Here is a 23,531-nt window from a genome sequence, read left to right as displayed (position 1 = left end):
ATTCCTGGCAGGGAAAATGACAGCTTTGCCCAGCGGCTGCCCTCAGCTGATGGGCGGGGAGCCGGGCGGGAGCCGTGGCGGTGGCTGGGAGGCGGGCCCGGGACACACAGCCGCGGAGTCAGAGGAGGTCAATGGTGGGGAGACAGATGCCATGGGGACTGCGGGCTTTGGGGCGGGTGGACGATGGATGAGAGGGAAGAGGGGGATGGGCTAGGCCCAAGGCCCCCGGGTTGGCTTGAGGCTGGCCCTCTGTAGGACAGGACCCGGGGAGGCCCAGCAAGGGGATGTGACCCTAGGACCAGAAGCACAGGGAGGGGACCTCTGCAGGGAGGCCCGGAGCATAGGGCCTGAGAGGCTGACACGGGCTGGCTAGGCCCCTGCAGGCAGCAAGGCAAGCGCTGCCCACGGTCTGAGGTTTGGGGTTGACTGCTGGGCTCTGTCCCAGCCTCCCTGGGAGGGCTGGGGAATCGGCATCTTAGCTTGAGCCCCCAGGATCTGCTTGCAGATCCGAGTGGCAGGTGGCTGTTTGGGAACCCCTGGATTTCCTCTCCCCCAGGGAGGCGCCGGGGTTCCTCCTGCCGGCACTGCCTTCCCCCCCGGCACCGACCTCCATTTGGCAGGGAGGCAAGGCTATGGCCGTGTCATGGACACCCCGACCACATCTGCCGAGCTTGGCTGCTCACCACCTGTCTCCTCCGAGGCCCACGGCCCACCGCAGGAGGGGCCGCAGCACCATGTCCGCTTGCTAAGGCGCGGTCAGCAAGGCTGGGGTCGGGCCCCCTCCACCAAGAACAGCTGTCAAGGAGCTAAAATCTTCTCTGCCTCCTCTCCAAACCTGCTCTGGCACGGAGCCTGTCCCCAGCCCCTGGAGTTGCCAGGCTCTCGGTCTAGGGCCATGTGGAGCCCTGACCCATGTCATCGGGGAATGAAAGGATCTGTCTCTTGGGAAAGAGAAATCCCACCCCAGGCCGTGGTGCCCGGAGTCTCTGTGCCCTTGGACTAGTCATGTGCCCTCTGGCAGCAGGGGGTTCCTCTTCTAAAATAGGAAGCAGGAGGTGGCCAGACCTGGCGAGGCAAACAGAACAGCTGGAACAGAGGCTGGACTCAGCACAGGTGGGAGTGTGCCCAGGCGGCTGGGCCAGAAGGCTGGGCTGGAGGCTCAGTCTGAAGTCAGGGTTCGGGGCCAGGGTGAAACTGGGATTGGAGTCAGTGTGGGGTTTCTCTGACCAGTGTTGTCTAAAAGGGAAGTCCCTAGTGGGCACTCGATGCTCCTGAGTGCCTCTGGATCACCAGGAGGGGCCGGCCGAGACAATCTGCTCTAAGACAGGCCGCAGTGTTTGCTTGGGGATCCTCCAGGGGGCCAGCTTGGGCCCCCACGCCATCAGGGAGCCAGAGGAGAAAGGAGGTACAGTCTGTCTCCCCTGGACCAGCCCGAGCACATCGGAGGTAGGACCTGGGCCTACCAAGGGGGTGCTGCTCTCAGTCTCAGGCCCTGGGGTGACAGGCTCTGGGAAAAGGTGAGCCCATATGGGTATCAGGGCGCCTGGCTCTGGCCAGGGTCTGGGTCACGGGGACAGCCCAGCCCAGGCCTGGCGGCAAGGGGACCTTCCTCCACAGGCACAGGCTGTGCTGGACCAGGATGCCCTGCTGGCATCCCCACAACCGCCATTGAGCCTATTTCCCTGCTGGTTATTTGATGACCCATCCTCTTGTCAGGGGGGTTATGCTGGAGGACCGGGTCAGCGGGACGGGCTCTGTCACACTGCAGTGCTGGGGTGTGCACAGCCTGGCACCCTCATGCATCCTCAGCCCTGGCCCCTGGGGAGGCCTGTGGAGTCAGTCCCAGGACTGATCTCTGCGAGGGGAGTGGGGGGGACCCTCTTCCTTCATCTGGCCCCCCACCTCCCGCCTCCTCCCTCATTCTTGGCCTCTAGGATGGTGTGAGGCACGAGCCCACCTTCACCCTCAGCAAAATCCTCCTGGAAGGGGACAGAGGACAGGCCGCGGTGCAGGTGGGTGAGGGGCCGGTCTGTGGAGGATGGGGCCTGCCTGCCCCTCTCCGCCCGCAGGCGGGGCTTGGAAGCCAGGGGCCCGGCGCAGGGGTGGGTGGCGCAGGGGTGGGTGGCACGGGAGCACTTGCTCCTACCGCCTGCCCGCCTGGGGCACCTGCTCACCTGCCGCCCGGTCCCCACTTGCCACGGCCTTGCCAGCCCCTTCCCTGCCCCCTCGCGGGCCCGAGATGGCTGTCACCATGGCAACCCTGCTCATTCAGTCCGGGATAATGAAGCCAATGTGTTTTTCATTTCCATGAGCCCGAGCAGAGCGGGGGAGGGGGCTTCCCTCCCGGCCCTTCCTCTGGGCGACGGCGACGGCGGCGGCCAGGACAGAGCGAGAGCGTGCGGCCTGATGGGGGCACGGACACCAGCGGGAAGGGGGTGGGACCCCGAGCAGCCCTGAGGTTGGACGATGCCAGCCGGAACGGCAGCCTCCCCTGGCGACACCCAGACCGGGAGGGACGGCTTGGAGACCGGCAAAGCGGGCCCCGATTCGAGCTGTGTGACCTGGGGCTAGGGACTTCGCCTCTCTGCTCTCGCTCCAGTGGAAGGAAGTCTACCAAGCAGTTACGGGGTCCCCTTTTGAGTGTCTGGCTTTCTGCTTTCCCTGGAGAACCTGAAGAGACCCAGCCAGACCCCTCTGGTCGCCTAGGAGCCGAGGGGCCAGCAGGAGGAGTTTCTCAGGCACCTTTCTCAGCCGCAAGAACAAGGCCAGGAACCCTGACCTGTTGCCACCGGTCTCTGAGCTACTATGCAAAGGGGAGGTTTTCATGAAGTCATGCGCACAGTAGGTGCTTTATGTGTCAACCTCCTTCTCTTCCTCGTCCGGGGTCCCAGGCCCGCAGCACCGCCAGCAACGGGTGAGAGGTTCCCTGTGTGAGTCAGGGCTCGAGGCTGCCCTAACACCTCTCCTTCCCCTTTTCGCCTGGATAGAGACCTGCCCATCTGGTTGGGGGTGAAACCGAGCCCTGAGCAGGGCCGGGCTGGGCAGAGGGGCAGTGGCCTTCGGGCAGCCCACACCATCGGTGGCAGAGCTCATTTGGGGCCCAGACAGGAGAGAGCAGGGCAGTCTGGGAAACCCACGGCCCACGGTCGCCGCCAGTCGCACCCCCTCCTCCAGCCCCTCTCCAAGGGCAGGAAGCCAAAAGCACTCACGCAGAAAACCCTGGCCTGTCTCCCCCCCCCCCCCCAATAATTCAATCACCTTGGAGGCCAGTGGCCCTCTCTCCTGGCTGGGCTGACAGATTGGAGGGGGAGGGAGGGGAAGCATGCAGAGGGAGGGGGAGAGGGGACCAGGGAAGCCGACACGGAAAAATCAGAGCAAGGCTTGAAAAATGAAGAAATAAACCTGCCAGGAGGGAGACAGCCTCCATCCGTCCTCCATAAAGCTGTCTAAGGGCCACCAAGGACGTTGGCGGATGGAGGGGGCCGGAGATGGCTCCTCCTGGGACCCCTGCCGCCCCCGCCCAGCTGGCTGCCTGGTGAGGGGTTGGCGAGGAGGAGGGCCTGGGGAGCCGGAGGGTTAGCAGGGGCAGGAGTGTGGGAGGCACGACTGTGGGGAGGACAGGGCTACGAACAGGGGCCTCTCATCAAGTTGATGCGCCAACACCTGCATAGAGTAGGCACCCAGTGCTGGACGGACCAAAGGGAGGCACGTCTGCCTGCAGGCAGCTGGCTCTGAGGCAGGCTGATGAGCCCCGAGGACTCGTGGGGCCCCGCTCGCCCATTCACAGGTGGGGAGGCCGATCAGACAGGCCAGAGGTCACAAGGGAAATCAGAGCCGCTCGCGTTCTCCAGTCCGGGGACCAGGCCAGGGCGCCTTCAGCAGGAACTCCAGGGTTGGGGTCTCTCCCCACTGCATCCCCACCCAATGCCCCACCCCGGCCAGGGGGCCAAGCCGACCCGGGGCGGGGGGTGGTGGGGAGACGGCCTGAGCCCTGTTCCAGGTCCTTCCACAGGGCCATTAAGAATCACATTTTCTAGGAACACTGAGTCACCCTGAAACCTGCTCATGATAGAAGTCCCAAAGAGAAGGAAAGGAAATTATAAAGTGACCAGAAAGAAATACACCAGAATGCCGATCGGGATGGCCGGTAGGTGGGAGGATCACGGACGGGTTTTATTTTTCTTCTTTCAACTTTTACGGGACTTCCAGACATCCTGCAACAAGAGTGCATTTACATTTACTATACGGAGTAAAGGATGTTCTTAGAGTTGAAATAAGCCACTAAGCCCACTAAACGCGACTCGTGTGAGGCTCTTCGTCCGCAGGACCCAGGCAAAGGAGCCCTGGCTGCAGTGGGCGCCGGCTGTATGCAGGCACGGAGCCCACCCACCGGAGCCTCCCACCGGGGCCTGTAGGCCCTGGAACATCACCGTGGGCAGGAAGGAGGGGCCAGGGCTGCCCCCACGTCGCTGTGTGACTTTGGGCGCGTCCTGTCCCTCTCTGCGCCCTGGTGTCCTCCCCTCGTCCTTCTCACCTCACGAGACGGGTACTGAGGCCTGAGGCTTGACCTACACTTGGAAGCCCTCATGGTCAGGGGGCCTGGGCTTCTCTGATCGGGGCGGGGGTGGGGGGCGCTGTCTGGGGCCCAGGGGGCAGCTGAGGTGCCTCCAAAGACTGCGCAGGCTGGCGCGGGCGGAGGAAGGCTGAGCAGCGCCAGGAGGCCAGGGGCCAGCTTTCATCCCCTGTTTACAGTGGAAACACAGACTTGAAAAGGTTTCACTTTTCCACTGTTTTTGTGGCGGTGCTGTGGGGAGCAGGGCTTCCTGAGAGCGAGGCCAGCTTTCCAAGGCCACACCGAGTCCAGCCCCGCGCTGGCCTCTGACAGGAAACATCATGTTTTCAATTTACGGGTCCCTGCCAGGCGCTGGGAGCAGCCGCGCTCTGCTGCTGCTGGCTGTGTCGGGAGAGAAATCCCGGGCCTCGCGGCACTCGGGAAGCCCTGGCAGGCCCAGGGGAGCTCCACGGCCCCCCAGGGCCCCCAGGGATCCCCATCAGGCCTTACCCCGGAACAGCTCTGGCCGCACGTGCCTGCCAGCTGGCAGGGCTCGGTTAGCAGCCGACACACCCGGTGCCCCCACTTGCCAAACCGCCTTCCCTGGCTTCCTGGCCCCCACGTCGGCACACCCCGCTCCCTGGACGGACAGAGCGGGGAACAGGCCCCCAGAGAGAAGAGGCGCCCCGATGCCACCAGGTTATGGCGAAGAAAGAATGACCACTAACCAGACTGGCAGATTCCCAACTGAGTCCCCCGGCCAAGGGAGCCTGCGCCCCCCCCCAGGCTGGTACCTACAAGCCGGGCACTGTGACCACATTTCAGCCTGGAATGAGCCCAGGTGAGCTGTCTGAGCATCGTGTGCTGCAGATGAGGACACTGAGGCACACCGGGGTTCGGGACCCTCTCCAGGGTCAGCCAGTGGGCACCCCCGGAGCTGGAAGCCTCATGCTGCCCCGCCGAGCCCCCTTCTGCACCCACTCCCAGGGCCGCTCTCAGCTCTGTTCTTCGCTGACGGAAGCAGCACTAGCCCAGGCTGGCTGAAAGCACCCCCCCACACACACACACACCGGTCCCGTGGGCCCCACATCTCTCCGGAAGCTTCTGGGCCTTCAGCCCGTGTGCACCAAAAGCCTTGGGCTGCACTGACAGGCGGGAGGCTATGCCCTGGCGCACAGGAGGCCCTCGCAGACCACCACCCGCTGCCTCTGGCACCAACAGGCAGCGGGACTGTCCCCACCAACAGGCAGCGGGACTGTCCCCGAGGGCCTTGTAGCTCGAAACATCTAGGCTCTTCCTCCCCCTGCTAGAATGTCACCTCCATGAGGGCAGGGGCCTGGTCTCTTGCTCACTGATGTTTCCCAAACTCGCAGAAGAGGGCTGGTACACAGGTGGTGCTAAATAAAGGTCTGCCGCATGACTGGTGGGGATGCTGGTGGGGCAGGAGGCTCTGCTCACACGGGGGTTTGGAGAGACCCAGCGGCTCTTCTCATTGGCCACATATTTATGAGGCTTCTAGGGGAAGAGGACACACATCCCCAACGGGGCCCAGGGCAGCACCCCACCCACTGCTCCACCGTGGCTTCCACCCGTGCCCCTTCGGCACAGCGCCCGCCCTCCCCGTGCCCCGTTGCTGACTCCCTGGGCACATTCCAGCATTAGACAAAGAGCACATTTTCAGGGATCATAATCCCTTGCTTGTTTGTTTTTTTCACCGACCGTCCCCTCCCTTCTTCTTCCTATCCAGGGCATTCCTGTTCCCAAACAGGAGCCACTTTCCAGGCGAGTGACGGCCAGGCTCGCACTGGCTCCCGGGAGTCCTGTGAGCTGGCCCGGGGAGGCCCGCTGCAGACACGGACACAGAAGCTTCTCGGCTCACAGAGCGCCGAGGCTGCCCCGGGGGTGGGTGCTCGGGGTCGAGCTCCAGGCTGCCCTCCTGCTGGCCGGACAAAACACAAGAAAGCCAAGGAAGGAAACAGACAAAAATGGGTGCTTGAAGGAGCCACAGGGAGTGGAAGGAGGAGCATGACAGCGAGGACCACACGGGGAGGACGGGAGACGGAGCAAGTGAGCCCTCCGCGGCTTAGCAAGGTGCCGCGGGTGAAGCTCGCTGTCCCTTCTCCCTTCCAGCCTGGCCTCCAGCTTGTGCTCAGGGGGTGGCCTGGGGAGGAAGGTTAGATGGAGCGGGAGGTGGCAAGTCCCCCCCCGCCCCACCCTGGGGAGGGCAGGAGTGCAAGGAAGTGGCCGCATCCACCTCTGTGATGAGCCGGGTCCCTTTGAACCTTCCTGTCTCTGGGCCTCGGTGTCCCCTTGTAGAGGACGTGGGATCTGCTGGCTCTTCAGCGTCCCCAGCCCCTAACACCCCATGTCCCTGAAATGTCACATTTAGCCGGTACCCCGTGTGCGTACACCTCTCCACCCCGGCCCCGTTTCTGAATGGACTCGCTGGCCTCTTCCAATCCCCACGCCCACTGGCCTTGCACTGGAAGGCCCGACACGCCGAAGGAAGGACGTCTCAGCTGCTGCAGGGGCTCCTTGACATGAGCACCCTTTTCCCACCAGTCCCCGGGGTGGGGGCAGAGCCACTCTCTGACCACGTTCCCTCTCAGGACCCTGATAGGCTGCATTTCAATGCCAGCTCAGTGAGAAGTGACACCTCGGGTCCTTCTATAGGTCACTGGCTGTGTTGGCTCCTCGCTGCCCGACAAAGAGCGTGAGCCACCAGGCCTCGTTGCAGGCCCCTGCTGCCACCCACCCCTTGGCAGCGGACACCTGGGTGCTGGGGGCTGGCCGTGCCCTTGGTCTCCACTCACGCGGTTCACCGCTCTGCCTTGGCCTTTCCCTGCTGGCCCTCCCGGGCGCGTCCCGGGGCCGAGCCGCCCTGGCTGTGACAGCCGTCTGAGGCGACGCGGGCTCTGGGCCCCGATCTGGGCAGGCCTTACCCGTGGCTACCTCGGCCACTCAGCTCCCCCAGAGGAACCTGGGGAACACGCCCACCACCTGCCTTGTCCTCCCGGGCCCCGGCGAGGGGGCCCTTTTCTTTTTCATTTTGTGACCAAGGGGACAAGCCTCAGGGAGGTCAGGTGACCGGGCCTTTCGTAGCTGGGGACCCAAAGGTTCAAGATCTCTGGTTTTTTGGAGGGAAACCCAAACTACCTCCAGGAAGCCACCTCTGATCTTCCTGTTTGGCAGGGGCTCTCCCCTGGCAACGCCCAGAGCAGGTGCTCTGTGCCGTGGGTCTGGCTGGGTGCAGGCTTGGAAGTCAGATGGAGCTGGGTTCAAGTTCTGACCCCGTCTCCCAAGGGCTCTGTGACCACATGACTTAACTGCTCTGTCCTGTAGTTTACTAATTTGTTAAGTAGGGCTTATGAAAATTAAATTAGATGTGTATGAAGTATACGGGGCAAGTACTAACCGACACAACTATCGTCCAGACTCCCTCAAAACACACACACATAACAATATCACCATGATTAACAGCCAGGGCTGGGTCTGGCCACGAGACCCTGGGCAAGTCACTTCTCTCTGTTTGCTGGTCGAAGCCTATTCTTTTTTTTCTTTTTTTTTTTTTTTTTAAGATTTATTTATTTATTCATGAGAGACACAGAGAAAGAGGCAGAGACCAGACACAGGCAGAGGGAGAAGCAGGCTCCCTGCAGGGAGCCCAACATGGGACTCGATCCCGGGTCTCCAGGATCACGCCCTGGGCTGCAGGCGGTGCTAAACTGCTAAGCCACCTGGGCTGCCCAGGTCGAGGCCTATTCTTAAAATTCTTCCTATGACTCTCCAGAAGGCCCTAAAAAAGCAGCAGGTTATCCTCGGGGCCTGAGAGATTTGCTGGCAACTGGGACACACAGGCTGTCCCCTGACCCTTCACATCTTCTGCACCCACAGCCACCAAGCTCCTGCACCACCCAGAAACTCCGCAGCCAATGCCCCACTGACAGGGCCAAGACGGTCCGGCATGGCCCGGCCCCAGGGAACCGTGCACCAGCCCCAGGTGGAGGGGACCCAGGTATCCCCGGCCAGCTCATGCTTCGTGCGGAACGGCAGATTTAGAAAAGCCACGGTGCCCTGAGATTAAGTGCCTGTAATTCCTGTTGAATCTGTCGTCTGACTCACTGCCTCCTCTCAGGCCTGGCCACGCAGTCATTACCATATAAACACCTGAATTATCAAACTGCCAGGCCCCAAAGGCTGCCAGATAATTCATGTGTGTTACAGAAGACCCATCTGGGGGAAGGGCCCATTCTCTAACCACTGGGCATTCCGCCTCCCACAGAGCTGGGAAGTCACCAGAAGGACCCGTGTACTGATCGGTAACAGGATATCAAATGATTTCTCAGAGTTTGTGTCAGGAAGATGCTCCCCAAGTCTGCAGTGAGGGCTGGGTGGGACGACCCTACAGGAGATGGCGCGAGTTCCCAGCCTGGCCTTGGCCCCTGAAGGCTTTGTGTTCTTAACCCCCTGGCTCAGTGTCCCTCTTCCATTACGTGGAGATGATACTGGCCCCCGGATCGCAAAGGGGTCAGGACCCAGGGAGACGCTGCTCTCCCTGCTTGCTGGTGGTGTTATTGCTCTTATCATCAGGACGGACAGAGGCCCCGGGGCTCCCTGTCCTCTGCCTTCTAGTGACAGATGCGTGATGGGCACGGGTTTTCCAGGATCTGGTCCCAGAGGTCCTGGGGGGTGGGTCTGTCTGGGGTGGTCCGAATGCCTGTACGAACCTCCCACTGCTCGGCAGCGGGGCCCGGGCGTCTTTGCTCACCCTGCGTCCCTGGCGGGCATCACCTACCCCGGCTTCTGAGGAGGTACTCTGGGCTGTCTGGGCTCTGCCCCTGACCCGGCCTTGCCGTCTCTGCTGTGACCTGGGTTCTCATCACAAAGCCAAGCGAAGGCCACGTACCCTCGGTTCAATCTGCAGGCCCTGAGCACCTCCTCCGTCCCGCGGCCTCCCTGCTGTTCCCCGCCACAGGTCGGGTCCCAGGTGTGTGGCCACTGGTGCTCTGGTACAAATGCCATCGCCCCGGCCGCCACCTCGCCAGCCCCCACCCACCCCCAAGCACAAGCTCATGCTCCATGTACACCCACATGCACAAGCAGGTGCTTATCCAGGCTCCTGGTCGGGGCTGAATCCTGACCTGAGGCTGTGCTCGTCCTGTCTCACCTTCAGCCCCACCTGAAATCCTCAAAATTCTTTGAATGTCTGTCAATCGGCTCTAACCAGCCTCCTCCAGGAAGCCTCCCATATCCCACACTTCCCCAGGGCTCCTTCGCCTGGATCTCAACACCTTCCTGGCCCCCAGGGCACAGCATATGACTAATTCTCTTCTCTGCAGGCGAACCTTGGCCTGGACTGTGCCAACCTGAGGGCTGCCATTGGGTCTCCTGTGGCCGTTATCTCCCCAAGAGCGGAGCACAGATCCATGCAAACAGTAGGTGCTTACTAAATACTGCTGCCTTACTGACTACAGATGGAGAGTGTGGGGAGGCGGGGCTGGCTTACGCAAAGGCCTCAAGGTGGGTCCTGTACCAGGTGCCGGGTGTGAACCGAGGGCCCGGTTGGTTGGGCTTCGGCCCAGGATGGAGACCGAGCCGCCCACCCCGGCCCACACCCAGGGCTGGCTGTGCGAGCTGCATGCCAGTGGTCAGAGGGGCCCTGGTCCCTCATCCGAGTGGCAGCACAGCCCGGACTCTGCACCCCAGGCCCTGACATCATCCCAATGGTGAATAATTCCTCCTCTGTCACCTGCTGGGCTCCAGCCGCCTCAAATAAGGTCTCATTAGGACAGGGCCGGCGTCTTCACCTCTGCTTATTAACTCCCTTGAGCACCAGAGAGTGGAAAATGGGAGGGAGCCAGGGAGCAAGAGCCTTTTTCATTTCTGGATCATGTTGCCCTCAGCGTGGATATTCCTGGAAACTTTCCATGGGGGGCTGTCCCGGCCAGGGTGGGAGGCCCGGGAGGTGAGCAGAGGCTGTTGATTAAGGCTGACGGGGCATGTCAAAGAAGGGCCCAGTGCTCAGGAGCAGGCAAGCCTGTGGTCCCCGTCCTGACATGGCCCCATTTCTTCCCAGGGGCCGCAGAGGCCTGGTGGGGCTCTCCATCCCAGACAGATGGCCCAAGGAGGGGTGTGCTGGGTGGCCAGGCACTGTCCAGAGACCAGACTGTAAGCCAACGGGCCTGGGTTCCGGCACTGCTCCTCACATTTCTCTGGGTGACCCAGCAAGTCATTTCCACCCAGAGCCTCGGTTTCCCCATCTATAAAAGGAAGGGGCTCCTCAAGGCCACCCTCCAGGTCTGGTGTTCCAGGCTCCCATGTTTGCTAACTAATAAAGCTCCAAGGCCCCTCAGGGGAGCCAGATGACCCTGCCTGCCCCTGCCTCCCCCGGCCGGCTCTAGGTTAGTGGTCCTTCTCAGCCTGCAGAAGAGATTTCAGACCTGAGTGGACTCGGCAGATGCCTGCTGATCTAAAGGCCTCCTGGAAGGCTCAGGGGAAGCACCGCTAAGTGGCACATCGTGCCCAGGGAACAGCTTTTCTGTCCCTGGGGCCCTGGGGCTGGCAGGAAGCTGATGACCCGAGTCCTCTGTGGCCAGAGGGAATGGGGCAGGAACACAGAGGTCTGCCTCAGGGATCCTGACAGAGAGGACCCCAGGGAATGTCCTTCTGATGGGCATAGACTTAGAAGAACAGGAGGAGCCCTTACAGATCACCGAAACCCCTGGTGTATTCATGAGAAAGCTCAGCCACCGGGAGGGACAGGTGTGTCCCAGCTGAACCAGTGAGGCTAGGACACTGTCCAGGGCCCGACCTCTAGGCCAGCTCCCCTTTGGAGGCTTCAGTCTGTCCCATGCTGACCTGACGATAGGCATTAAAGGGGGCACTGGTTAAAAATTCAGAGCCCTAGATCTCAGACTCACAGAATGGGATTCAAGAGAGAGCCTGAGAATCTGCATTTGAACAAGTGTCCCCAGTGACCCATGTATGTTGGCACTTCGGGGAAGTTCCATGTCTCCATCTTCAAGTGCCATCCTGCAAGTTTCCACTGGAGAGCTCCCAGGGGCCTGGGAGGCCAGTGTCTCTGGGGAGGGAAGGACGTGGGTACCGGACTTGATGTTCAGCGCCAAGGGGCGGGAGGCAGCTCCCTGAGGGCATCCATCATCCGTTACTGGAGAAGACTGATGCCACAGCTCTGACCACGTATCTGTCCCACAGCACCCCTTGTGAGCAGGCTTCTCCCCATGTGTAGATTCTCTTCACCTATAGCCTATCAGAGGGTATCAGATGTGTAATAACTTATCCAGACTCACTTAGTTGGTAGGTGGCAGAGCAAGGTCTCGAACCCAGAACCATCTGTTCCTGAAACCCATGCTTCCATCACCTGCATACTGCATTCCTTACCACACCAAAATTTACATGCATAAGCAAACCCTGATGGGAGGTGGTGAGCTCTCCAGCAGTGGAGGTGTGCAAGCAGCAGCTAGAGGAGCCCCTGGCACGCATGGGGTGACCCTGACCAGCCCTCCTGGAGCTGTGACTAGGGACTGGCTAAGCTGGCTAAAGGCTGCAAGGGTTTTTACTGTGTTTCTTCCACACATACAGGAAAATGTTTTGGATTATTTACAGGTTTAACTCATCAAAGTCCTCTTGGCTCAACGCTTGGCCACCCTGGAGCTGCTGGGCAGAGGGTGGCCAGGAGCCTCGGTGGAGAGGGCGTTTGTCAGGGACAGAGATGGTGGGGGTGCAGAGGGCTGGTTCCCCAGGAGGTGACAAGGGTGGGGGGCTGGGGCTGGGCTGTGGGGCTGAGAGAGCCCAGCAGGGGACACCCAGTGAGAGCTGTCCCACTGGCCCCCCCAGAGTGTGGGCCGGAAGACGGGGCAGCCCAGGTGCATCCCGCGGGGGTTATGAAGCAGAGATGCTCCCAGCGGCTCCAGAAGAGGCCCCCAAAGAGCCTCGGGGAAGCAGCGGAGGGTCCCAGGCAGCTGTGAGGCAAGATGTGCTGTTTCCCAAACCGGAACCGAGGCAGGGTGAGAAGCACTTAACAGGAAAGACAGATGTGAGGGAAAAGCATTCACAGATACCAGCCAGCGTGGGGAGGGGGCGTGCGGCTGGGGCTCCCCAGTCAGCTCTCTGGGAGTTAAGCGGCCCCATAACCCCAGCGCTCTGGAAGGTTCCTGGGACAGTCTGCCCAGTAGCCGCAGCAGATCGACACCCGCAGGACCACACTGAGGTCACTGTCTCCTCCCTGGACCTGCACCGGCCGCAGCCTGGAACAGAGACCCTGGACAAGTGGACGGACGCCCAGGAGCTGGGGCTGAAAGGACCAACGTGCACCGGGCAGCACACGACACATGCTCCGCAGAGCCTGCGCACAGCCTCAGGATCCTTCCTAACATGGCCCGGCCTGTGCATTAAGGACTGGCATACCAGACGAACCCCCCCTGCCACCCCCAGAGGGAGCCGAGGGCACAGGCGTTCCAGGGACTGGGCCCGGGACATGGTGCCGTCTGCCCTGAGCCTTCGAGGGGCTTCCGGTCCAGCAGGAGAGACAGCAGGTGTCTGGCTTGGAGGAGCAGAGACCAGGAGAAGCCATGGGTGCGTGGGGCTAACGGAGGGGACGGTCGTCTCACGGGGCTAGCTCTGCGGCCCCCCAGCGGGCAGGAGGAGGTGGCCCCTCTGAGGGGTAGTGCGGGGAGGACAAGCCCAGCACCTAAACCTTCCAAGACTTCCTGCCACGAGGCGTGAACGGAAGCAAACCGTCTACACAGCAGGCAGCAAAGTGCAGCCGGAGGGGAGACTGGCTCCCGAGGGCAGAGGGCTCTGGAGGGGGACTGCTCCGCGGCTGGTGCACTCCGGCGAGGTCCCTCCCGGCTGGCGGGGCAGGGCCAGGCTCTGGGGGAGACGGTTCCCTCCTCTCCCTCCTGCTCCTAGGCTAGCCCTAGGAGCAGGAGGCATCTCCTCCATCCAGGCATCTCCCCAGGCATCTCCCCATCCTGGGGGAATCTGGGTTCCCAGGGGGCACCTCTGCAGCTCAGGCTGCGTCCTGGGTGGTGCAGGAGGGAGGACATCCTCCCTCCCTGGGAGGAGCTGAGTGCTCTAACCCCTGGGACCCCCGTGTTCCGGGCTGCATGCTGTGTCTGCAGGGATGAGGGGCCGCACTGACCCCAATGGGGCACGGCCCGTGGCCCCGTGGTCCCCTTGGTCTAGGGCTGTTTGGGGGTTAGGGAGGGAAGCCCCAGGAGCACCAGAACCCTGTGTGAAGGGCACGGAAGCCTTCACGACGTGTTCCCTCCGTTCCTCCTGAGGTGTGGCTGCCCAGGGACTGGCCACAGTCCCGCCTGCCTCAGTTTACAGCGACGACCGGTGTGGCACATCCCCGGTCTTACCGTGAACCACAGGACGGCGGCAGCCCCGCCTGCACAGAAGGCGCGCACTCCACCAACTCTAATCTGCGAGGTTTCCTTCCCCAGCCTCAGTTTCCCTGTCTGCAAATGAGGCAACCCCACGTGGCAACCGTACCCCAGAGTCTGCACGTGCTCCATGTGCTAAACACACACCAGGTTTCAAAGGAAAAAAGAGCGCAAAAGGGTCTCCGTGTTAGCCTTCCAATAGGTAGTCAAGGCAAAATAAAGGCTGAGGTGGTGGGCAGTCTGGGAGCACTCTGAAGGGTCTAAGAGCATAAAGGGGGCTTTTTCTATAAAAAAAATTTTTTTTGATTTATGTATTTAAGAGACAGTGCACAAGCAGGTGGGGAAGGGCAGAGAGAGAGAAGCAGACTCCCCGCTGAGCAGAGGGCCCGACGTGGGGCTCCGACCCCAGGACCCTGGGATCATGAGAGTGTAAGGAAGGATTCGAGTTTAGCAGAGTTCAGGAGGAAGTGACCAGGGCGTCTGGGAAGCGGGGCTGCTGGGGCCCGGGCCGAAGGAGGCCTCGTGTGACCTTGCAGAGGAAGCAGGGCCTGGAGGAAGGCTCCCCGAGGCTCAGGCTGCGCGGCAGCAAGGACAGAGGGCTCTCGGGGCAGGAGGTCGTTGCGGGCGCAAGGGTGACAGGGATGCGTGACAGGGACGGGGAGGGGTGACACCGAGCAACTGCCTGCAGCCCAGGGCACCGGTGGACAGCTAGTGCGTGACGTGGCCACGCGAGGGGCTGGGCAGACGGCGGTGGCCCCGGAGGCCAGGCTGAGTCCGCGCGGCACCTCCGGGAAGACCAGCCAGGGATGGGGGCCCGAGGGACCCCCAGAGGGCAGCCGGGAGGTCAGGCTCTGGATGCTGGGTCCCCAGGGACAGCACGATGTTCGTCCCCAGCACCAGGCCACACACACGGTGTGCTGCTGGGCGGGAGGGGACCGCGCTGCCGGAGCCGGGGAACTGGGCGAGGGGCGGCGGGTTGTAGGCCCGCGAATTCTCAGCTGTGCTCGGGCCTGGCAAGGACACAGGCGATGACACACAGCAGACGTACAGCAGATGTCTGCGGGCGACGCCTGGCTAGGAGCGTCTCCGGGGTAAGGAGAGCAGAAGTGACAAGGTCCTGGGGCTCAGAGCAAAATGCCAGGGGGAGCTCCCGGGTCAGCTGTGGCCGTGGGCGCGCCCAGGAGGCAGAGGGGCTCCCAGGTGGAAGGCAGGGAGGCTGGGCACAAGCGCCAGCTCCTCCCCCTGGAGGGAACAGGTGCCCTGCACGCAACCCCCCTTCTCCCCCTGCACCTCTGGGAAGGGGCTCCTCTGTGGGCTGGTCCAGGCCCCCCACGTCCATCCTGGAGAACCTCACACCCTCTCCAAACTCAGGAATGCTCTGAGGGCCCCCTGCACCCCACCCCTGCTCAGTCTGCTGCCTGAGTGACCTGTGCAGCCCCAGCCCATTTGCATACTGTTGGTGACAGGAAACTCACTACCTACCCAGAGACCACTTCAAAAAAATACATATATATATACACATATCTCCAGACAGCTCAGACTCTTGGACAGTTGAACCCAAGGATGTCAGGGAGACAGCGGGGTTGCTACGGAGAGGGCCCGAACCCGAGTGGCCAGGGTCTGGTGGGCAAGAGTGTCCTTCGGTCATGAGTCTGCAAAGTGGAAAGAGCTGGCCCCTCACTCAGGCTGTCACTCCAAATTATAACAGAACTAGAGAGACGATGCCCTGTGGCCGGTACCACCTCCTTGACTGGCGACAGCTAACAAGGACCGTGAAAACCATCCGTTCGTCCATTCGCTCACTTGCCAAGTTAATAAAATAGCAATCGGGCAATGGCCCTGTGCCGGGCACCAGGATGCGGTGGCGAACAGAGCCATTTACTACTCTCTTCTAGGCTGCCACCTGCCCTTTGCCCATTTCACAGGTGGCAGAGCTGAGTCCAGGGAGAGGCAGCAACCGGCTCCAAGAGGCCCGGGGAGCTGCCGGTGAAGGGCAGAGCCGCACACGCGCCACTTGCCCCGCTGCCCATCTGTCACTCCCACGAGCACCGGGAGCGGCAGCGTGTCCTGCCACCCGGCCCCCGGCCGTTTCTAGGACACTGAGGTATCGATTACCACCCTTGCCTTGGAGCGGTTTTCTTTTCTTTTCTTTTTCCATCAAGGCTTTCCAGTCTTCCTTCTTTTTTTTTTCCCCCTTTTTAAAGAATAAACTCCAAGCCTCTCCTATGATTAATTACCAGCTGCTTAATGCTCCGCCACTGGCAATTTCTGGAAAGGGAATGAATTACCTTGAAAAACATCCGAAAAGAGAACCCACCGTGAAGGAGAATTTCAGAGGTTACCCCACAATTAGCAGTAGGTTCCCCCAGCCTTATCGAGTTGCTGGCAGGCCCCGTGGGGAGGGGCGGCCGCCAGCCTTCGGGGGCCACCCTCTAGCTCCAAGGGCAGCCGGGCTGACGGGGCCGGGCAAGGGCACCAGGCAGAGAGGGAGGTGGTTTCCTGAGCACCCACCTCGGGCCTGCCAGCGCCTCAGCCCCTGGTCTCCACGGCATCACGGACCACTTAATTCCACGGTTCAAATCCCCACGCCACTACTTACAGCTCTATGGGTCTCTTAACCACTTTGAGCCTCTGGAGAATGAGGCACTAAACACACCTCCTCACGGGATTACCGTGGGGAGAAATATGTATTTGAGGAGTGTAGTGCCTGGTACACAGTAGACTCTCACTAAGCTGTAACATTTAAAAATATTTCAGGCTCCCAAGCATGCCCATAATGGCCTTCTCAGCAGTGCTGGTGTCATTACCCTCATTTTTAGATGAGAACACTGGCTCTCACTCTCACAGGAGTGAAAGGACTAGTCCAAGGTCACGAGCTGAGAGCAGGGAGCCGGGCTTTCCTGCAGCCCTGCACCCTGGTTCCAGAGCCCGACAGAAGCGTGGAGCATCCCAGGGCCCGCCGGGTCCCGTGTCTGGGCACCTGCAAGCCCAGGGGCCTCAGGACCGAGGGCGGCAGGGAGCTGATTGGCCGAGGCCTCACGCCAGAGCAGAGACTGCCTCCCCTGGCTGGGCCCCAGAGCCTTGGGACAAAGGGCCCCTGGCCCAGGTCAGCACTTTTGTGAAGGCCTCTCATCTCTGGGTTGGGAGCCCGCAGAGCAAAGAGGGATTACACAGGTCACCCTCTGACACGGGGCCAAGTGTGATCAACCCTGAAATGCCGCTCTGCGATGAGACACGCTGCTGTCCAGGCCAGAGGCAGGGCTGGGAGAGGCTCAGCCTCAGGACCTTCTGGCTGCAGCTACTCTCAGCAGCTCCCCAGGGAGCCCCAAACCCTCATTACGGTGGAGGACCAGTTTACGTCCATGCTGGTGCTAACGGGTGCTGGGGGAGGAGGGCACGGTGGGAGCGCAGGTGCACGGAATGAAGGAAGGGTCCCCGGGCCCTCGACAGCAATGCTGACGTCTCCTCCTGGGTGCACACTGCTACCCGTTGTGCCGCGGCGCCCGTGAGGGCAGCCGCCGTGGACCCATCCCTCTTTCCCAGATGGGTAAATCAAGGCACAGAGAAAACGCACAAGGTCGTGATGGACAAGGGGCAGAGCCCGGATGTGGACGCAGTCACTCTGACTCCAGAGCCCCGAGACCCATGTGGGTCCTTCAAGTGTGTCTATGGGAGGGAAGGGGGCGGGCGGTCGCAACACCCATGCCAGCCAGCAGTCCTCTCTGCCCACCCGGGCCTCTTCCGCGTGGTCACCATGTTGTTCAGCATCTGGGGCCCGTGTGCCACGGGAGCGAGTGGTACAGACGGACACCAAAGCTGCCCCTCTCCCGAGGTGCACTCCCCCAGCCCCCACCCTGGCAGACACTCTAGAGAAAGGCCGGACAGCTGGCGAGGCCTAGGCAGGGGTGGCTGCACCCAAGGCCACCCATGAGCACTGGGGCCCCGTCAAAGTCCACTCAGGATGTGCTAAACCCCTTCTTCTTCTTTTTTTTTTTTTTTTTTTAAGATTTTATGTATTTATTCATGAGACACAGAGAGAGGCAGAGACACAGGCAGAGGGAGAAGCAGGCTCCATGCGGGGAGCCCGATGCGGAACTCGATCCCAGGACCCTGGGATCATGCCCTGAGCCGAAGGCAGACACTCCCCCGCCAGCCCAGCTGCACACCTACCTCAGTGACCCGCGAACCACCAGCGTCCCGCGTCTGGTCAGCAGCGCTCAGCCCTTCGCCTCACTCCAGTTCCATCCTGCTGCAATAGGAAGGGGTGGTCAGAGGAGTCCTTGCTAGCAGGCGCCACAGCCCACCTGCCCACCCTCCGCTGGCAAGTCTACTGCCAGCAAAACCCAGGCATCCCCATTTGGAGAACTGGAGGGAGGGAGAGGAAGGGGGGCATGCTGATGCCCTGACCCTCCCCCCCACACCCGCCAGTTCTCAGCTCCGTGGATATGCTCCTGGCCTCCCTGGCTTTCGGTCTCCCCACCTGTCAAACGGGACCACAGTCTCTCTCGGGGTTTCTAGGAGCAACTGAGGACACATGGAGACAGACGCACTCGGTCGGTGTCCACTCATGTGCTCAAGACACACGGAACGAGCAGCCTGGGCTGTGACTAGGATGTGGCTCCCGTGCTTGCGGGGCTTCTGCTCATTACGCTACAGAATTAGAAGAGGCGTCTGCCTTCAGAAAGAACGAGTCACAGGGGCCACGCGACGTAGACTCGAGGTTCAGGGGAGCCTCTCCGGGGCAGTGAGGTCGAAGGATGAGCCAGACAGAGGCAGGCCGAGATGCATGGAACCGCATTCCAGGCCAAGGGAACAGCAGATGTGAAGACTTGAAGACAGGGGGAAAAAGCCTGGTTCAGGGGAGGACTCGAGAGTGGGTGGGGGGTAGGGGTGAGGGAAGGAGCGGTGGGGTGAGCGGGGCTCAGGCGGCATGGCCAATCCCCGAGAGGTGGACAGGAGCCACACGGGGGGCCTGGGCAGCTGAGGGCCAGGACCCTAGTTCTAGTTTGAGAAGATCCTCTGGCCACTGGTGGGGACAGGAGGAGGCAGGGAGGCCAGTGTGGAGGCTGTTCCAGGGGTCCAGGCCGGAGACGGTGGTGCCCGTGGCACAGGGAGCTGCAGGCAGGGTGGCAGGAACTGCGGGTACACGGGGTTCGTGGAGATGACACAAGGAGGGAGAGGCACGGGCAGCCTGGGCCCCTGCCCCCACTGCTGGTGGGGCACGACTACCCTCACGGGGTGGCGGTGGGTCCTGCGCCCCAGCTCCTCAAGGGCCTCGGGACCGCCCGCTCTGCTCACTCCCTGCAGGGATCCCGGAGGACCAGACCCCGAGGCCGGGCCGGGGGTGGGGGGCTCCTCAGGGTGCCGGCCGGCCACAGAACCTCCCGTTTGGGGCGTTCCCAGTGACGAAGGCACCCTGCTGGGTGGCGGCAGACACTTGCCACGCTCCTCGGGCCTGTGCATCCTCTAAGAAATGGGAAACAGAACTCTGGCCTGAGTGCCTCTTGGGGTGACAGAGGACGGAGCAGCGCGCGGGCCACATTAACCGTGGGCTCCCACACGGGCCAGGGGCCGCGGGAGGCCCCGGACCCGGCCCACCTGGGAAGACAAGAGTGTGCGGTGGCTGCTTCAGGCCTGGTTTCACCCTCTGACCAAGTGTGTGGCTTTGGGCAAATTTCTTTTTTTTTTTTTGGGCAAATTTCTTAAGGCTCTTTGTGCCTCCATTTTCTCATCCATGGGATGGGAACACAGGGGTCACCAGGGGCCCTCACGGAGCTGTACAGGCCGTGGAAGGGAGCGCACAGCAGCGCTGGACACACAGGGAGCTTCCGGGTGGGTCAGCGGAGACCGCAGTGACCTGGCAGCGGCTGGGACCGGGCTCACGGGGCCTTAGGCCCTAAGTCCCACGCTCCGAAGCCAGGGCTGGCATCCTGACCCTTTGGCGCCGGCTGCCCCCAAACCGCTTGACAAGGGACACAAACAGCCCTGGCGTTCACGGACTCCGACTCTCCCATTTCTCAGAGGAAGACTCTGAGGCCTGAAGACGGGGAGCGACCGGCCCCGTCCCAGAGTCACACCGCAAGTCGGTGGCTGGGGCGCAACTGGAATCGGCCTCCTGCTTCCCCACCACCCACGGCTCAGGCCTTTCCCAAAGGCGAGCTGGCCCCAAGACCCGCTGACACAGAGAAAATAATTATTTTGGCAGCTGAGAGAGAAGCCAGAGCCGGAAAGACCTCGCTCACACGGGGAGCAGCGTCCAGGCCCCAAGGAACGACACCCGCCCATCCTGCCTCTCAGGGATGCTCTAGCTCACGGCGCACACTCGCGTGCCCTCAGCCACCTGAACTCTTCGTTGGGCTTGGGCCCAGGGGCAAAGACTGGGCACCACACGTGTCCGAGGTCGCACGGCAAGTGCACAGATAGGTTGGGGGCACCCCCAGGATATAAACTCGGGCCCTGGCCGGGGACTGACCCCCTTTCCCTGTGGCTAGGAGGCCTGCCTTTGCCGAGTCTCCACTGGGGCTCTCCCTGGGTTATTTCTCTAACCTTTGGTGAAATGCCAGGAGGCAGAAACTCCACTGGCACCCCCAACTGACGCACGATGCCCGGAGAGGTTCTATAACTTCCTAGGGTGGCACAGGCAAGAAGGAGCTAATAACAAGAACAGAGCCAGGACGTGTGCAGGCAGGCGGTGTATCCACCAACCCCCCCCCAGGCCCTGCCCACTCCCAGAGGACCAGCTCGGGGACAGACAGCCCTGGGCACACAGGCTCCCCCGCCACGGGGCTGGGCACCACTCACGTCGGCACACAAGAGCTGTGAACACAGATGCACCACAGGGACGTGTTCCCTGCTTCACAGGCACTTGCACCCGGTGCCATGCAGGGCACAGGCTGAGCCTCACGGCCCAGCACATGGAGGAGGGCATCCCATGTCCCCAAGGGGTGGCTCTCCTGGCATCTTTAGCTCAGGACTCTCACTCCAGGGGTGGGGAGGGGGTGAGGACTGGGCCAAGGGGCAGCTCCTGCCTATGAAGGCCCCAAGGGTAGAAAGGGGCGTACAGACCACAGGCCAGCCATGCTTCCATCCTCGTTGCCCGTCTGGCCCGGACGGTGCCCACTCTGCAGGGCAGGAAGCCAAGCTCTGAGGGAGGACGGGGTTGCCAGAGGTCTCACAGCTAGAGTGGCCACGCCGGGTCTGGGATGCAGCAAAAGTCACTCTAGGGTGGGGAGTGTCCCGGGACCCAGATGCTTTCTCCCAAACACACCCACCTGCCCATCCCTTCCTCCTGCAGGGATGCCTTGGCCCTGGGTGTTGGTCTGGGGGTTGGCTGGGGCCGGGGGGATGGCCGGAGAGATGCAGCACCGTTGGGGGCTCGCTGGAGGGCAGAGGGGCCCGTGCCAGAGGGCAGAGGGGCCCGTGCCACAGGGCAACCAGGATGAGCCACACCCGGCAGGCTCTGTGCCCACGGCTCCAGGCCTGTGGCTCAGTGACTGGTTGTTCTCTACAGCTGCTCGAGGTTCAGAACGCACATTCCGGGTGGAGCCCCGGTCCTGTCCTCGGTGGTGAGGTCAAGGACAAAGGTGGGCAGAGTGGGACTGGAGTCCTTGCTTAGAGGTTTAATGTTGGGTGACCTTGAGCAAGTCACTTGGCATCTCTGAGCCCTCCCCTCCCCTCCCCTCCCCTCCTCTCCTCCCTTCCTCTCCCCTCCCCTTCCCTCTCCTCTCTTTTTTTTATTATAGATTTCTTTTTCTTTTTAAAGATTTTATTTATTTATTCATGAAAGACACACACACACACACACACACACACACACACACACAGAGGGAGGGAGGCAGAGACACAGGCAGAGGGAGAAGCAGGCTCCATGCAGGAAGCCCGACATAGGACTCGATGCCGGGACTCCAGGATTACGCCCTGGGCCGAAGGCAGGCGCTAAACTACTGAGCCACCCAGGGATCCCCTCCTCTTCTTTCTTTTCCTTTCCCTCGCTCCCTCCCTCCCTCCCTCTCTCTCTCTCTCTCTTTCTTTCTTTCTTTCTTTCTTTCTTCATTTTTAATTTTTTCTTTCTTTCTTTTAAATATTTCATTTATTCATTTGAGAAAAAGAGAGAACAAGTGGTGGGGACGGGCAGAGGGAGAGGGAGAAGTAGATTCCCCACTGAGCAGGGGGCCCGATGCAGGGCTGGACCCCAGGACCCTGGGACCACAACCCGAGCGGAAGGCACCCGCTCAGCTGACTGAGCCACCCAGGTGCCCCCATCATCCCCTTTCTGAACAGGGACCAGTGGCCCCTCCAGCCATTCGCTCACCAGAGAGGCTGAGGGCTGACCTTGAGGGGCCCCTCACTGGCCAGAGCCCTGACTTGCCCACAGGCTACTGGGGGGCGGGGGCAGCCTGTCCAGGGTGGTCTGTAGGCAGGTGGCCGTACCTACGGCATCCCCGCGCCAGAGTTTGGGGCTCCTGTCACCTGCCGCGGATCATGCCCTGGTGGCTGAGGGTTAAGATGAAATGGGTGTGTGGATCCAGGTGCCATGTACGAAGACACAGGTCGGGGGATGATGGCTGTTAATGTTTGAAGGAGGAGACAATTACTCAAGGTCATAAGTGGCCCAGGAGGGAACAAAACATGGTCACGTGGGACCCACCCAGACAGGATCCGTCCTGCTGCTGCAATGGCTGAACTGCCCTGAACCGGCTCCGGTGGCGCGGACCCTCCTCACCCGGGCTGTTGTTATTCCCATTTTACAGATGGGCCACGCGGTTGCCGGTCCAGCAGGACAGGGGCCCTGTCTCAGGCCCTGCACACAGGGCAGGTGGCCTCAGCCCCTGCTCCCAGGCTCGCTGGGGAACCACGGGCTTGCCCACCTCCGAGATCCACCCAGGAAGGCATCCCCTTAGGTGACCCTAGGACCAGACCCTTCGACCCCCCTGGCGGATGGTACTGGCTCCAGGAGCAAGGCAAATATTTACCAGGATGGTTATCCAAACCAGGCTGGCCGCCCCGCCTCCCACATTCCTGGAATACATGTTCCCTGACCTCATCAAGCTGGGAGGGGAGGTGTGGGGTAGAGGGAGCCAGACCCTGGGGAAGAGCCAGACTGAGGGTCCTGGGCCAAGGTAGAAGCTGAAGCCTGCTGGCCAGGGGGCAAAAGGGCAGCTCCGAACTGTCCTGTGGACTAAACCCTTAGTAGGGGAGGCCCCAGGGGGAGCTTAGGACAAGGGCCAGAGCACTGACCTACCCACAGGCCACCGTGGGAGGGGGCTGGACTACCCCAGCGTGGTACGGTGGGGCAGGGGGCTACCCCAGTGCCACCTCTGGGCTTGCCTCAGGGCTCCAGCGCCAGGCCTCCTCACCCCTGCTGCCAATCACACCCCCCACACACACACACGCGTGTGCACAGGCACATGCACGCTTGTCACGCCTGCAGAGTGAGGCCCTCAGCCTGCCATCAACTCCCAGATTCTCCCGCCTAGCAGGGCCCTTCCTCAGCAACCCCAGAAGCCCTCGCTGCCCCACTCCATCCTCACCATAACCCGTCACCAGGGAGCCGTAAGGTCCAGGGTCTT

General features: G+C 61.7%; 1 protein-coding gene across 6 annotated transcripts in view; it reads right to left on the bottom strand.

The window, feature by feature from the left end:
* Window positions 1-23,531, bottom strand: part of ZMIZ1 (zinc finger MIZ-type containing 1) — a 230,700-nt gene that overhangs the window by 125,902 nt on the left and 81,267 nt on the right. For 4 of the 6 annotated variants that reach the window (XM_077895172.1, XM_077895180.1, XM_077895177.1 and 1 more), the window contains one exon: window positions 18,133-18,211. The exons of 1 other annotated variant lie outside the window; for it this stretch is intronic. The gene's annotated coding sequence lies outside the window, so the exon portion shown is untranslated. The remainder of the gene's footprint in view (window positions 1-18,132; window positions 18,212-23,531) is intronic. One more of the 6 variants, XM_077895175.1, reaches the window with a different exon arrangement.

This window comes from Canis aureus, chromosome 4 (assembly GCF_053574225.1).
Source record: "Canis aureus isolate CA01 chromosome 4, VMU_Caureus_v.1.0, whole genome shotgun sequence".
Lineage (NCBI taxonomy): Eukaryota > Metazoa > Chordata > Mammalia > Carnivora > Canidae > Canis > Canis aureus.
The sequence above is the reverse complement of the archived record's forward strand: the minus strand, read 5'-3'. Positions and strand labels throughout refer to the sequence as shown.